Consider the following 12,514-nt stretch of genomic DNA (forward strand, 5'->3'; position numbering starts at 1 on the left):
GACCGGTTGCATCACCGCCTGGTATGGCAACTGCTCGGCATCTGACCGTAAGGCGCTACAGAGGGCAGTGCGAACGGCCCAGTACATCACTGGGACCAAGCTTCCTGCCATCCAGGACCAATATAATAGGCATTGTCAGAGGAAAGCCCATAAAATTGTCAGGCTCTAGTCACCCAAATGACTGTTTTTCTGCTACGGCACGGCAAACGGTACCGCAGCGCCAAGTCTAGGACCAAAAGGCTCCTCAACAGCTTCTACCCCCAAGCCATTACACTGCTGAACAATTCATAAATATCGCTACTTATTACAATTTACAATACTTATTTACTCAAGACATTTCAGCTTTTAATTTTAAATTAATTTGTCAAAAATTCGAAAAACATAATTCCTCTTTGGTATTATGGGATATTGTGTGTAGGCCAGTGTCAAATCTACATTTACTCAATTTGATATTCAGGTTGTAAGTCAAGTGGTGTGAATACTTGCTGAAGGCACTGCATGTAGCCTTGATCCCAGCTGTTCTAGGTTTCTTCAGAGTAGATTACAGTGTGATGTCAGGCAGTGTGAGACGTGGGGGTGAATCCTAAATTCCACTTGAGTCTAATTTCCACTTGGTCACGCATTGATGTCAATAGGAGACTGTGAAAATTTTACTTGAGTGGAAGTTATGATTCGTCGCTATATCAAGTGTCTGTGCTGTATTAAAAAATCAAATGTCATTTGTCACATGCTTCATAAACAACAGGTGTAGACAAACAGTCCCTGCTTACTTACGGGTCATTTTCCAACAATGGAGTGTTAAATATAAAAAGTATGGAAATAGTGACACGAGTAACAGAAGTGTGTGTGTGTGTGTGTGTGTGTGTGTGTGTGTGTGTGTGTGTGTGTGTTTGTGTACACTACATGTTCGAACATCTTATTCCAAAATCATGGGCATTAATGTGGAGTTGGTCCCTCCTTTGCTGCTATAACAACCTCCACTCTACTGGGAAGGCCTTTCACGAGATGTTGGAACAATTCTGACAGGACTTGCTTCCATTCAGCCACAGGAGCATTAGTGAGGTCGGGCACTGATGTTGGCCGATTTATGCCTGGCTCGCAGTTGGCGTTCCAAATCTACCCAATGGTGTTCGATGGTTTAGAGCTCAGGGCTCTGCAGGCCAGTCAAGTTCTCCCACACAAATCTCGACAAGCCATTTCTGTATGGACCTCGCTTTGTGCACAGGGGCATTGACATGCTGAAACAAAAAAGGGCATTCCCCAAACTTTTACTACAAAAACACGTTGGGACGTACAGAATCGTCTAGAATGTCATTGTATGCTGTAGCTTTAAGATTTATTTTCACTGGAACTAAGAGGCCTACCCCAAACCATGAAAAACAGCCCCAGACCAATATTCCTCCTCCACCAAACTTTGCAGTTGGCTATATACATTCGGGAATGTAGGGTTTTCCTGGCATCCGCCAAACAAAGATTAGTTCGTCGGACTGCCAGATGGTGAATCGGGATTTATCTCTCCAGAGAACGCCTTTCCACTGCTCCAGAGTCTAATAGCAGCAAGCTTTACACCACTCCAACTGAGGCTTGGCATTGCACATGGTGATCTTAGGCTTGTGTGCGCTGCTCAGCCATGGAACGCAATTTCATGAAGCTCCCAACGAGCAGTTCTTATGCTGATGTTGCTTCCTGGGGCAGTTTGGAACTCTGTAGTGAGTGTTGCAACCGAGGACAGATGATTTTTACACGCTACTCACTTCAGCACTTGGCGGTCCCGTTCTCTGAGCTTACTTGGTCTGGGCGCTTGACCCTGGTTTCTCCCGTGGGTCGCTTTGGATGGGAGTGTCTGCTACATGACTGTAAGCAATGTAAATTTTGAGCGGCTTGTCTGCAGGTAGATTCTATGTTATATTGTTCATTAAAAACTAGCCTAAACCTGAGCATTATCAAATAGAAACATACAATCCATGTATGTTCACCAAAGTGCCACTTTGTCATATATTGCAGATAGTATGTATCCTATTTGTTTCATTGCTTCAGTTGTTAAATGTAGCCATGTCTGTAATGTGAACAGAAACCAGAATTTGTTTAAGATGAAGATCGCTTTATTGGTCATATGTACACAAGGTCCAACCGAAATTTGACTTCCGCTTTTAACCCAACCCCTCCGAAAGACACAGATTTTGGAGAGGTGCAGGGGGCTGCCACACTGGGTGCTCAGGAAGTTGTTGTTGTGGGTGGTTAAGTGCATTGCTCAAGGGCACAACGGCAGGCAATGGATTTGTTACTATCGGTTGCAGCTCACTTCCCGTCAGATTCTTCCCGTCGGACCCGGGATTTGAACTGGCAACCCTACGGTCTTTATTAGAATGTGAACAATGGGCATGGTCAGAGATGAACACAGACAGGAGTTTTTCTGGGGTGACTCCAGGGGTTGAGGGAAAAAGATCTGTAGATGACTTCATAATCCTAATAATCTACCACTGAGCTATCGGGCACCTTCACTGTATGCACTCACTGTTTATACGCGCTGTTAAGTAAATGCACAATGTGGATGTGTTATAAATTAGCATACCAATGAACACAATTGGATAGTTGGATTTATTGTTAAACACAGGCTTCATATTCTTCTACCAATTGAGCTTCAAAGTGTATACAGTTTATACGAAGTATGTAAAAAGACAAATTATGTTTCAACAATTTCATTCACTTTTTATTGAGTTAGCCTTTTCCCCCTTTTGATACACAGATTTGGCTTGTGGTCATTGCAACTGTATTATGCAACATGAAGGCAACATTGTGTTCGTGTCAATATACATACAGATTTGCAGTTGTATGTATTGTTTTGCAGTCACACACCCAACCTCTGACCCACGTTACCTAGGCAGTACAAAACATGTTAGTATATTACATGTTTCATGACTGTTGATCTTGCTGCCAGGACCCGCAGTTCATGACATTGAGAGAGTAAGAAAAATGGAGGCAGAGCAATGTTCTCAGTACGATCAGGCTGGACTAATTTAATATAACAGTTGTCTGAATGGCAAGCCAAGAGTGGAATACTGATCAAACAGGAAAGCGGTTGGCTTCCTCGTGTAAACAGTTTTCCGTGCTCAAATCTGTGTATATAACCTCCGTACAAAATATGTAATCTCCCTACTCTTCCTCTATGAAGAAAGCAACTAAAAACGTACAAAAAAGTTGAAAAGAAAGTAACAACAGTGCTCAGCCATTGCAAAGTGAGTGTATAGCTCATACAGGAGAAATCCATTTTGAACTCAATCACTTTTTTGACAGCATTCCTTTTGTTTTAAACATTTTCATACATGTTTGCCCATGGAAGAAGTTGTCAGAAAGTTACTTTTTGGACCTGAATTCCAAAACATTCAGGAGATAAAGGTGCTCAAAGTTGACCCATTTTGCATACCCCACCTTACCATGAGACATCCATGTCTTCATCACTGGAAAATATAAACGATTGAGCTTGATATAATTTAAAAGTTTACAAACAGGGTTGTCAAACTACTTCATAATTTTTTTCAAATACGTGTTTTATATTAAAATGGCGTCATTTTTGACCTTTTACCACCAATTATATAAAAACGCATAAACGTATTTGCGTATGTTGTAGCTGTTTTACATAATCTGAGGTTTTTGTGTTGTGTCCACCATCGGTTGAGACACAACATGCTCTTGAATACAGTGGGTGTCATTTCAATCATAGAAATACAATTAATAGAAAGTCAATATATATATATATATATATATATATATATATATATATAAAAAATAAAAAGAGTTCTTAACAGGGCGTGTGGTTTTTTTTCCCTGGCAGAAATCTATCCCTTCAGACCACTGCAATTTATCTGGTACAGCATTTACATTTTAATTGAATTGAAATTGTAACTACTACCACAAAGATGACTGCCAGATCACTCTCTGAATGTCAACTTAAATGGTCATGTCTATTCTATTATCAATATTTCAATCAGTTTCATTTAACATTTAGCAGACACTCTTATACAGAGCTACTTATTAAAGCAGGAATTAGGGTTAAGTGCATTGCTCAAGGCCACTTCAACAGATTTTTCACCAAGTCGGCTCAGGTATTCAAACCAGCGACCTTTTGTTTACTGGCCCAACACTCAACCGCTAGGCTACCCGCCGCCTCTGTGGAGGGTTAAGAGTACAATAAAAAAAAATCTGACATTCCCATTCAAGTCAATATTCTCTGGTGTCTGGACCTCCAACCGTCCTTGTGGTACCATTTGAAAGTTTAAATTAAAATTGCATTTGTCATTTTACATTTATCAGCCAAAATATGACACCCACCCTGTATTCAAGATCATGTTGCGTCTCAACCATTTCCTTTTAAGAAATTATAAATAGTTTGACAAGCCTGTTTGTCTTTTCTAGTGATGAAGACATGGATGTCTCATGGTATGGTAAAGGGGTCAACTTTTGAGAACTTTTATCTCTTGAATGTTTTGGTGTCAAAGTGATTGAATTCAAATGGATGTACCCTACAGCATCAGATAAGCTGCATGGTCTGCAATAGAAACTGTAGTGTATTTACAAGATTAATTTTCCTTGTACACCGTTTTATATACAGTACTAGTCAAAAGTTTGGACACACCTACTCATTCCAGGGTTTTTCTTGATTTTTAAAATATTTTCTACATTTGTAGAATAATAGTGAAGACATCAAACTATGAAATAACACACATGGAATCCTGTAGTAACCAAAAAGGTGTTAAACAAATCTAAATATATTTTAGAGAAATATATTTTATATCTTCAAAGTAGCGACCCTTTGCCTTAATGACAGCTTTGCACGCTCTTGGTATTCTCTCAACCAGCTTCATGAGGTAGTCACCTGGAATGCATTTCAATTAACAGGTGTGCCTTATTAAAAGTGATTTTGTGGCATTTATTTCCTTCTTAATGCGTTTGAGAAAATCAGTTATCTTGTGACAAGGTTGGAGCATGGAGTAGGAGGTGTGATGGTGTGTGGGTGCTTTGCTGGTGACACTGTCAGTGATTTATTTAGAATTCAAGGCACACTTAACCAGCATGGCTACCACAACATTCTGCAGCAATACGCAATCCATCTGGTTGGGCTTAGTGGGACTATCATTTGTTTTTCAACAGGACAATGACCCAACACACCTCCAGGCTGTGTAAGTGCTATTTCACCAAGAAGGAGAGTGATGGAGTACTCCATCAGATAACCTGGCCTCCACAATCACATTACCTCAACCCAATTGAGATGGTTTGGGATGAGTTGGACCGCAGAGTGAAGGAAAATCAGCCAATAAGTGCTCAGCATATGCGGGAACTTCAAGACTGTTGGAAAAGCATTCCAGGTGAAGCTGGTTGAGAGAATTCCAAGAGTGTGCAAAGCTGTCATCAAGGAGAAGGGAGGCTACTTTGAAGAAGCTAAAATATATTTTAAATTGTTTAACACTTTTTTGGTTACTATATGATTTCATATGTGTTATTTCAGAGTCTTGATGTCTTCACTATTAACCTACAGTATAGAAAATAGTAAAAAATAAAGAAAAACTCTTGAATGAGTAGGTGAGTCCAAACTTTTGACTGGTACTGTAGAAATGGATCGATTTTCAATCTGCAAACCAAAACATTATGCTGTTGTCAAGTACATTTTATGTTAGCACCCCGACAGTCCTTCTAACCTAGTATCTCTATATTATTTACAGTACAAAATATTTATTCCGCAACACTCTTTTTAAGTCACAACATTTTGTACAAATTATCAGAAGATGAGCCCCAAAAACATTCTGGTTGTGAGAGTACATACGGTAATATTACTTATTATTCCACTTTGTACACATGATAATGAGTTTCATGTATGGTCGCAAAATTCCGGTAACTTTCCCAAAAATCCTGGTTGGAGGATTTTTATTTATTTATTACCAATATGTAATTAGGCAAGTCAGTTAAGAACAAATTCTTATTTTCAATGACAGCCTAGTGGGTTAACTGCCTTGTTCAGGGGCAGAATGACAGATTTTTACCTTGTCAGCTTAGGGATTCGATCTTGCAACCTTTCAGTTACTAGTCCAACACTCTAACTACTAGGCTACCTGCTGCCCTGGATTCTGGATTTCCTGTTAATGGGAATCTTCCAACTGGGAATTCTGAAAACCTGGGGAATTTTAGGAAAGTTTCCAGAATTTTTCAAGCCTAATTCCATGTTACATATGTCAAAGGGTTAAATGTTAACAGTCTGTGGTGGAGAAACATTATTCAGGTTTCTGAATTTTCCTGTCACCTTCACTGTTTTTCTTTAGCTCTATCCTATTTATTGTTGTATGGTTAGAAAACATAGCACTGGTAAACACGTATTTATACACAATAACGTATCACAGTGAAGCCATCAAATTAACTGGACTGTTTTTTATTGATGAGAGGTTGGTCAGTGAGCATTGGACTATTGAGTCGGTAATGTCAGTAATGTAATAATATTCAACACTATTGAAATCTAAAACTCTGGGTCTTCACTACCTGCTGTTTCCAAACTTCAAATGATCTCAGACATAATGGGGGTTTATCTAAAAAAAAGAACTAATCAAAACTCTTAAAGACTGCTAATGAGAAAGAGGGCTTTCTGTGAGTGAGTGAACTCTGCCTCACATGATGTGTGACCTCCAGCTAGACAGCTATAGGAGCATCAGTATGGTTACAGTGTTAAACTGACCAAGGCGCACCTCCAACAACACATAAAACTTCACATAATTCTGCCCTAAAACAATGTACATTTCTCTCAACCAGTGGCATATGGGATTTTTAGGTGAGTGCTGATGCCACCCTGTGATAAGCAGTGCCCACTTTGTCGAAGGCAGGGGCGAAATATGTTTTGCTTGTCCACTCCCAGTGCAGGAGCATCTGCAAGAGCCCCATCAGGTCCCGCTTGACCATATAATCTTATTCATTATGATCTAAAAGGCTAAACTGATTCAATATCAGCACTCCTACTCTGAGAAGCTTTATGAATGCACGTCTAGGTGTGCTATGAAGTTCCTTGAGTTGGAGAACATGTGTATCAGCTGAAAATAATTTAGCCCTTTATGGGTTTTTAAATCATGGCATATGGAGAAGCACAGGACCGGTCCCGGCTGTTTTTCAGCCGTAGGCGAGCCCTTACTGCCTTCTATCTGGGAAACAATCAACTAGCACTATCAAATCGATAGACTGGGATAATAATACAAGGTTAAGGGGTAGAATATAGGACAAACGTAAGGTGGATATCCAGACTACACTCCTGAGTTATGAGGCTTGCATAGATGTGCTATAGATGAGGTGAGACACCATTGTTTTGCATCTAGTTACAATTGCCAGTGGCAAGTTGCAACTAGCGTTATAAAGGTACTAGGTATAAGGAAGAAACACATCAAGAGAAAGAAACAATATTACACCATCTGCAAGAGATATACCAGTATATTGTTAATGCTATTTTTGTTATTGCTCATAAGATGATTACAATATACACAGGCAGTTAGGAAAGCTAAGGCTAGCTTTTTCAAACAGAAAGTTGCATCCTGTAGTACAAACTCAAAAAAGTTCTGGGACACTGTAAAGTCCATGAAGAATAAGAGCACCTCCTCCCAGCTGCCCACTGCACTGAGGCTACGAAACACTGTCACTACCGATAAATCCAAAATAATTGAGAATTTCAATAAGCATTTTTCTATGGCTGGCCATGCTTTCCACCTGGCTACCCCTACCCCGGTCAACAGCCCTGCACTCCCCACAGCAACTCGCTCAAACTCCCCACTTCTCCTTCACCCATATCCAGATGAACGATGTTCTGAAAGAGCTGCAAAATCTGGACCCCTACAAATCAGCCGGGCTAGACAATCTGGACCCTCTCTTTCTAAAATTATCTGATGAAATTATTGCAACCCCTATTACTAGATTGTTCAACCTCTCTTTCGTATTGTCTGAGATTCCCATAGATTGGAAAGCTGCCGCGGTCATCCCCCTCTTCAAAGTGGGAGACACTCTAGACCCAAACTGCTACAGACCTATATCTATTCACCCTGCCTTTCTAAGGTCTTTGAAAGCCAAGCTAATGGATTACCGACCATTTCGAATCTCACCGTACCTTCTCCGGGTGCACCTCAGCCACGCTCAAGGTCCGAAACGATATCATAACTGCCATTGATAAGAGACATTACTGTGCAGCCGTATTTTTACGCTACTGCTACTCTCTGTTCATCATATATGCATAGTCACTTTAACCATACCCACATGTACATACTACCTCAATAAGCCTGACTAACCGATGTCTGTATATAGCCTTGCTACTCTTATTTTCAAATGTCTTTTTACTGTTGTTTTATTTCTTTACTTACCTACACACACACACACATACTTTTTTTCTCTCCGCACTCTATTGGTTAGAGCCTGTAAGTAAGCATTTCACTGTAAGGTCTACACCTGTTGTATTTGGCGCACGTGACAAATAAACTTTGATTTGATTTGATTATTCATCGACCTGGCTAAGGCTTTCGACTCTGTCAATCACAACATTCTTATTGGCAGACTCAACAGACTTGGTTTCTCAAATGATTGCCTTGCTTGGTTCACCAACAACTTCTCCGATTGAGTTCAGTATGTCAAATCGGACGGCCTGTTGTCCGGACCTCTGGCCGTCTCTATGGGGATGCCACAGGGTTCAATTCTCAGGCCGACTCTCTTCTCTGTATACGCCAATGATGTCGCCCTCGCTGCTGGTGATTCTTTGATCCACCTCTATGCAGATGACACCATTCTGTATACCTCTGCCCCTTCGTTGGACACTGTGTTAACTAACCTCCAGATGAGCTTCAATGCCGTACAACTCTCCTTCCGTGGCCTCCAACTACTCTTAAATGCAAGTAAAACTAAATGCATGCTCTTCAACCCATCGCAGCCCGCACCTGCCCGCCTGTCCAGCATCACTACTCTGGACGGTTCTGACTTAGAATATGTGGACAACTACAAATACCTAGGTGTCTGGTTAGACTGTAAACTCATCCTTCCAGACTCACATTAAACATCTCCAATCCAAATTGAAATCTAGAATTGGCTTCCTATTTCGCAACAAAGCATCCTTCACTCATGATGCCAAACATACCCTCGTAAAACTGACCATCCTACCGATCCTCGACTTCGGCGATGTCATTTACAAAATAGCCTTCAACACTCTACTCAACAAATTGGATGCAGTCTATCACAGTGTCATCTGTTTTGTCACCAAAGCCCCATATACTACCCACCACTGCGACCTGTATGCTCTCATTGGCTGGCCCTCGCTTCATACTCGTAGCCAAACCCACTGGCTCTAGGTCATCTGCTAGGTGAAGCCCCACCTTTTCTTAGCTCACTGGTCACCATAGCAGCACCCACCCGTGGCACGCGCTCCAGCAGGGATATCTCACTGGTCACCTCCAAAGCCAATTCTTCCTTTGGCTGCCTCTCCTTCCAGTTCTCTGCTGCCAATGACTGGAACGAACTACAAAAATCTCTGAAGCTGGAGACTCTTACCCCCCTCACTAGCTTTAAGCACCAGCTGTCAGAGCAGCTCACAGATCACTGCACCTGTACATAGCTCATCTGTAAATAGCCCATCCAATCTACCTCATCCCCATACTGTATTTATTTATTTATCTTGCTCCTTTGCACCCCAGTATCTCAACTTGCACATTCATCTTCTGCACATCCTACCGTTCCAGTGTTTAATTGCTATATTGTAATTAATTTGCCACCATAGCCTATTTATTGCCTTAACTCTCTTATTCTACCTCAATTGCACATGCTGTATATAGATTTTTCTACTGTATTATTGATTGTATGTTTGTTTATTCCATGTGTAATTCTGTGTTGTTGTATGTGTCGAACTGCTTTGTTTTATCTTGGCCAGGTCGCAGTTGCAAATGAGAACTTGTTCTCAACTAGCCTACCTGGTTAAATAAAGGTGAAAAAAATGTATTACCAGATTTCACAAAATATGTCTAATTTTGTAGGTAAAGCTAATTAGCTGGAACTGGAATTGCTAGGGGGCTGTCCCACGTGGGAGAAAATGTAGGGTAAATAGCGCTGCACAGCTTCCAGCAAAGAGTCGCTTTCAAAATAGGGAAGAGGTAAGCCAGTAATTCTGCCTGTAGATTATGCATGTTTGAACTACACATTGACACATTCAGCCTGAAGCGGAAGTTTAAAAAAATACTTACTAGTCATCAAAGTTCTGGAGCATGTCTTTAAGTGATCGATCCAGTCAATCCAATCACATAACCACACCAGCAGATAATGCTTGTCATTTCTGAGGTAAGAAATTCAATTGTAAGTAGAAGACCAAGAAGTGAGAATCTACCCTTGATGTATAGATCTAATAACGATTTATGAATTGTAAGCGTGACTCCCTGGGCATAGATTACTGAGCTCTGCCGGCACACCCCCCTGAATTGACCAGTTTTTGTTCTATTAACTAGCAGGGGCTCCATGCCAAGGGTGACTGACTGGCTATCAGCTTAGCTCTTATCCTGGGCCTTATTGACTCCAGCTTCTTAGGTAAGCTTTATTTTGATCACAGCAACAAAACCCTTTGACTGCTACCTTCAAAACCATAATATTACATTGATGTTTCAGGGGACTGGGGGCAGTGGGTTCGTTGGATTCTTCAGTTTATAAGCTGAGCACCCTTTCTGTGTAGTTTATAAGTGACTGGTTCTGTACACGTTTATTGAACGTATTTACAAATATTATTTACATGTCTTGCAAAAGGTCATGCAAATGTGGTTTATGCCTGGGCTTGCCTTGAAAAAAAATTATAGTGGAAATTAGACATTCGTACATAGAAAATGATATCAGTTGTGATTATGCTTATTCTCAGATCTTCAAAAATCCTCATGGTTTATTATTAGAGCTGACATTATCCGTGTTTGAACGCAAGCCATAATCTATTTTAGATCTCTGTGATGGCTGATAGGCATCAGCAGCATAATCAGCATGTGGTCCAGCTTGTTAGCCTGCTTTTTCTGACAATAGACAAAGCACATCTTGAATAATTGGTGGCCCGCCTCACTTTGATGTCCTGTCTCATCAGAAGCCACTGAAAACTAGAAGTAAAATACAGTATACAGTATATTGCTATCAGCAGCGAATGTTGAGTTGATCTGTTACTAAGTTTATTTCTGGTTGGTTGGTTTGTTGGTTGTATGAATGTGTAGGAAAGATACAGTACCAGTCAAAAGTTTAGACACACCTACTCATTCAAGGGTTTTTCTTTATTTGTACTATTTTCTACATTGTAGAGTAATAGTGAAGACATCAAAACTATGAAATAACACATGAAATCACGTAGTAACCAAAAAAGTGTTAAACAAATCAAAATATATTTTATATTTGAGATTCTTCAATGTAGCCACCCTTTGCCTTAATGACAGCTTTGCACACTCTTGGCATTCTCTCAACCAACTTCATGAGGAATGCTTTTCCAACAATCTTGAAGGAGTTCCCACATATGCTGAGCACTTGTTGGCTGCTTTTCCTTCACTCTGCGGTCTAACTCATCCCAAACCATCTCAATTCTTGGTCAAATAGCCCTTACACAGCCTGGAGGTGTGTTTTGGGTCATTGTCCTGTTGAAAAACAAATGGTAGTCCCACTAAGCGCAAACCAGATGGAATGGTGTATTGCTGCACCCCGACACGTCACAGCTCCTCCTCCATGCTTCACGGTGGGAACCACACATGTGGAGATCATCTGTTCACCTACTTTGCGTCTCACAAAGACACGGCGGTTGGAACCAAAAAGCTCAGATTTAGATTTATCAGACCAAAGGACGAATTTCCACCGGTCTAATGTCCATTGCTCGTGTTTCTTGGACCAAGCAAGTCTCTTCTTCTTATTTATATTTTTTTATTGAACCTTTATTTAACTTATTGTTGTCCTTTTAGTGGTGGTTTCTTTGCAGCAATTCGACCATGAAGGCCTGATTCATACAGTCTCCTCTGAACAGTTGATGTTGAGATGTGTCTATTACTTGAACTCTGTGAAACATTTATTTGGGCTGCAATCTGAGGTGCAGCTAACTCTAATGAACTTATCCTCTACAGCAGAGGTAACTCTGGGTCTTCCTTTCCTGTGGCGGTCCTCATGAGAGCCAGTTCCATAATAACGCTTGATGGTTTTTGCAACTGCACTTGAAGAAACTTTAAAAGTTCTTGACATTTTCCAGATTGACTGACCTTCATGTCTTTAAGTAATGATGGACTGTCGTTACTCTTTGCTTATTTGAGCTGTTCTTGCCATAATATGGACTTGGTCTTTTACCAAATAGGGATATCTTCTGTATGCCACCCCAACCATGTCACAACACAACTGACTCAAACACATTAAGAAGGAATTAAATTCCTCAAATTAACATTTAACACGGCGCACCTGTTAATTGAAATGCATTCCAGGTGCATACCCCATGAAGATGGTTGAGGGAATTCCAAGAGTGTGCAAA

This window comes from Oncorhynchus mykiss, chromosome 4 (assembly GCF_013265735.2).
Source record: "Oncorhynchus mykiss isolate Arlee chromosome 4, USDA_OmykA_1.1, whole genome shotgun sequence".
Classification (NCBI taxonomy): domain Eukaryota; kingdom Metazoa; phylum Chordata; class Actinopteri; order Salmoniformes; family Salmonidae; genus Oncorhynchus; species Oncorhynchus mykiss.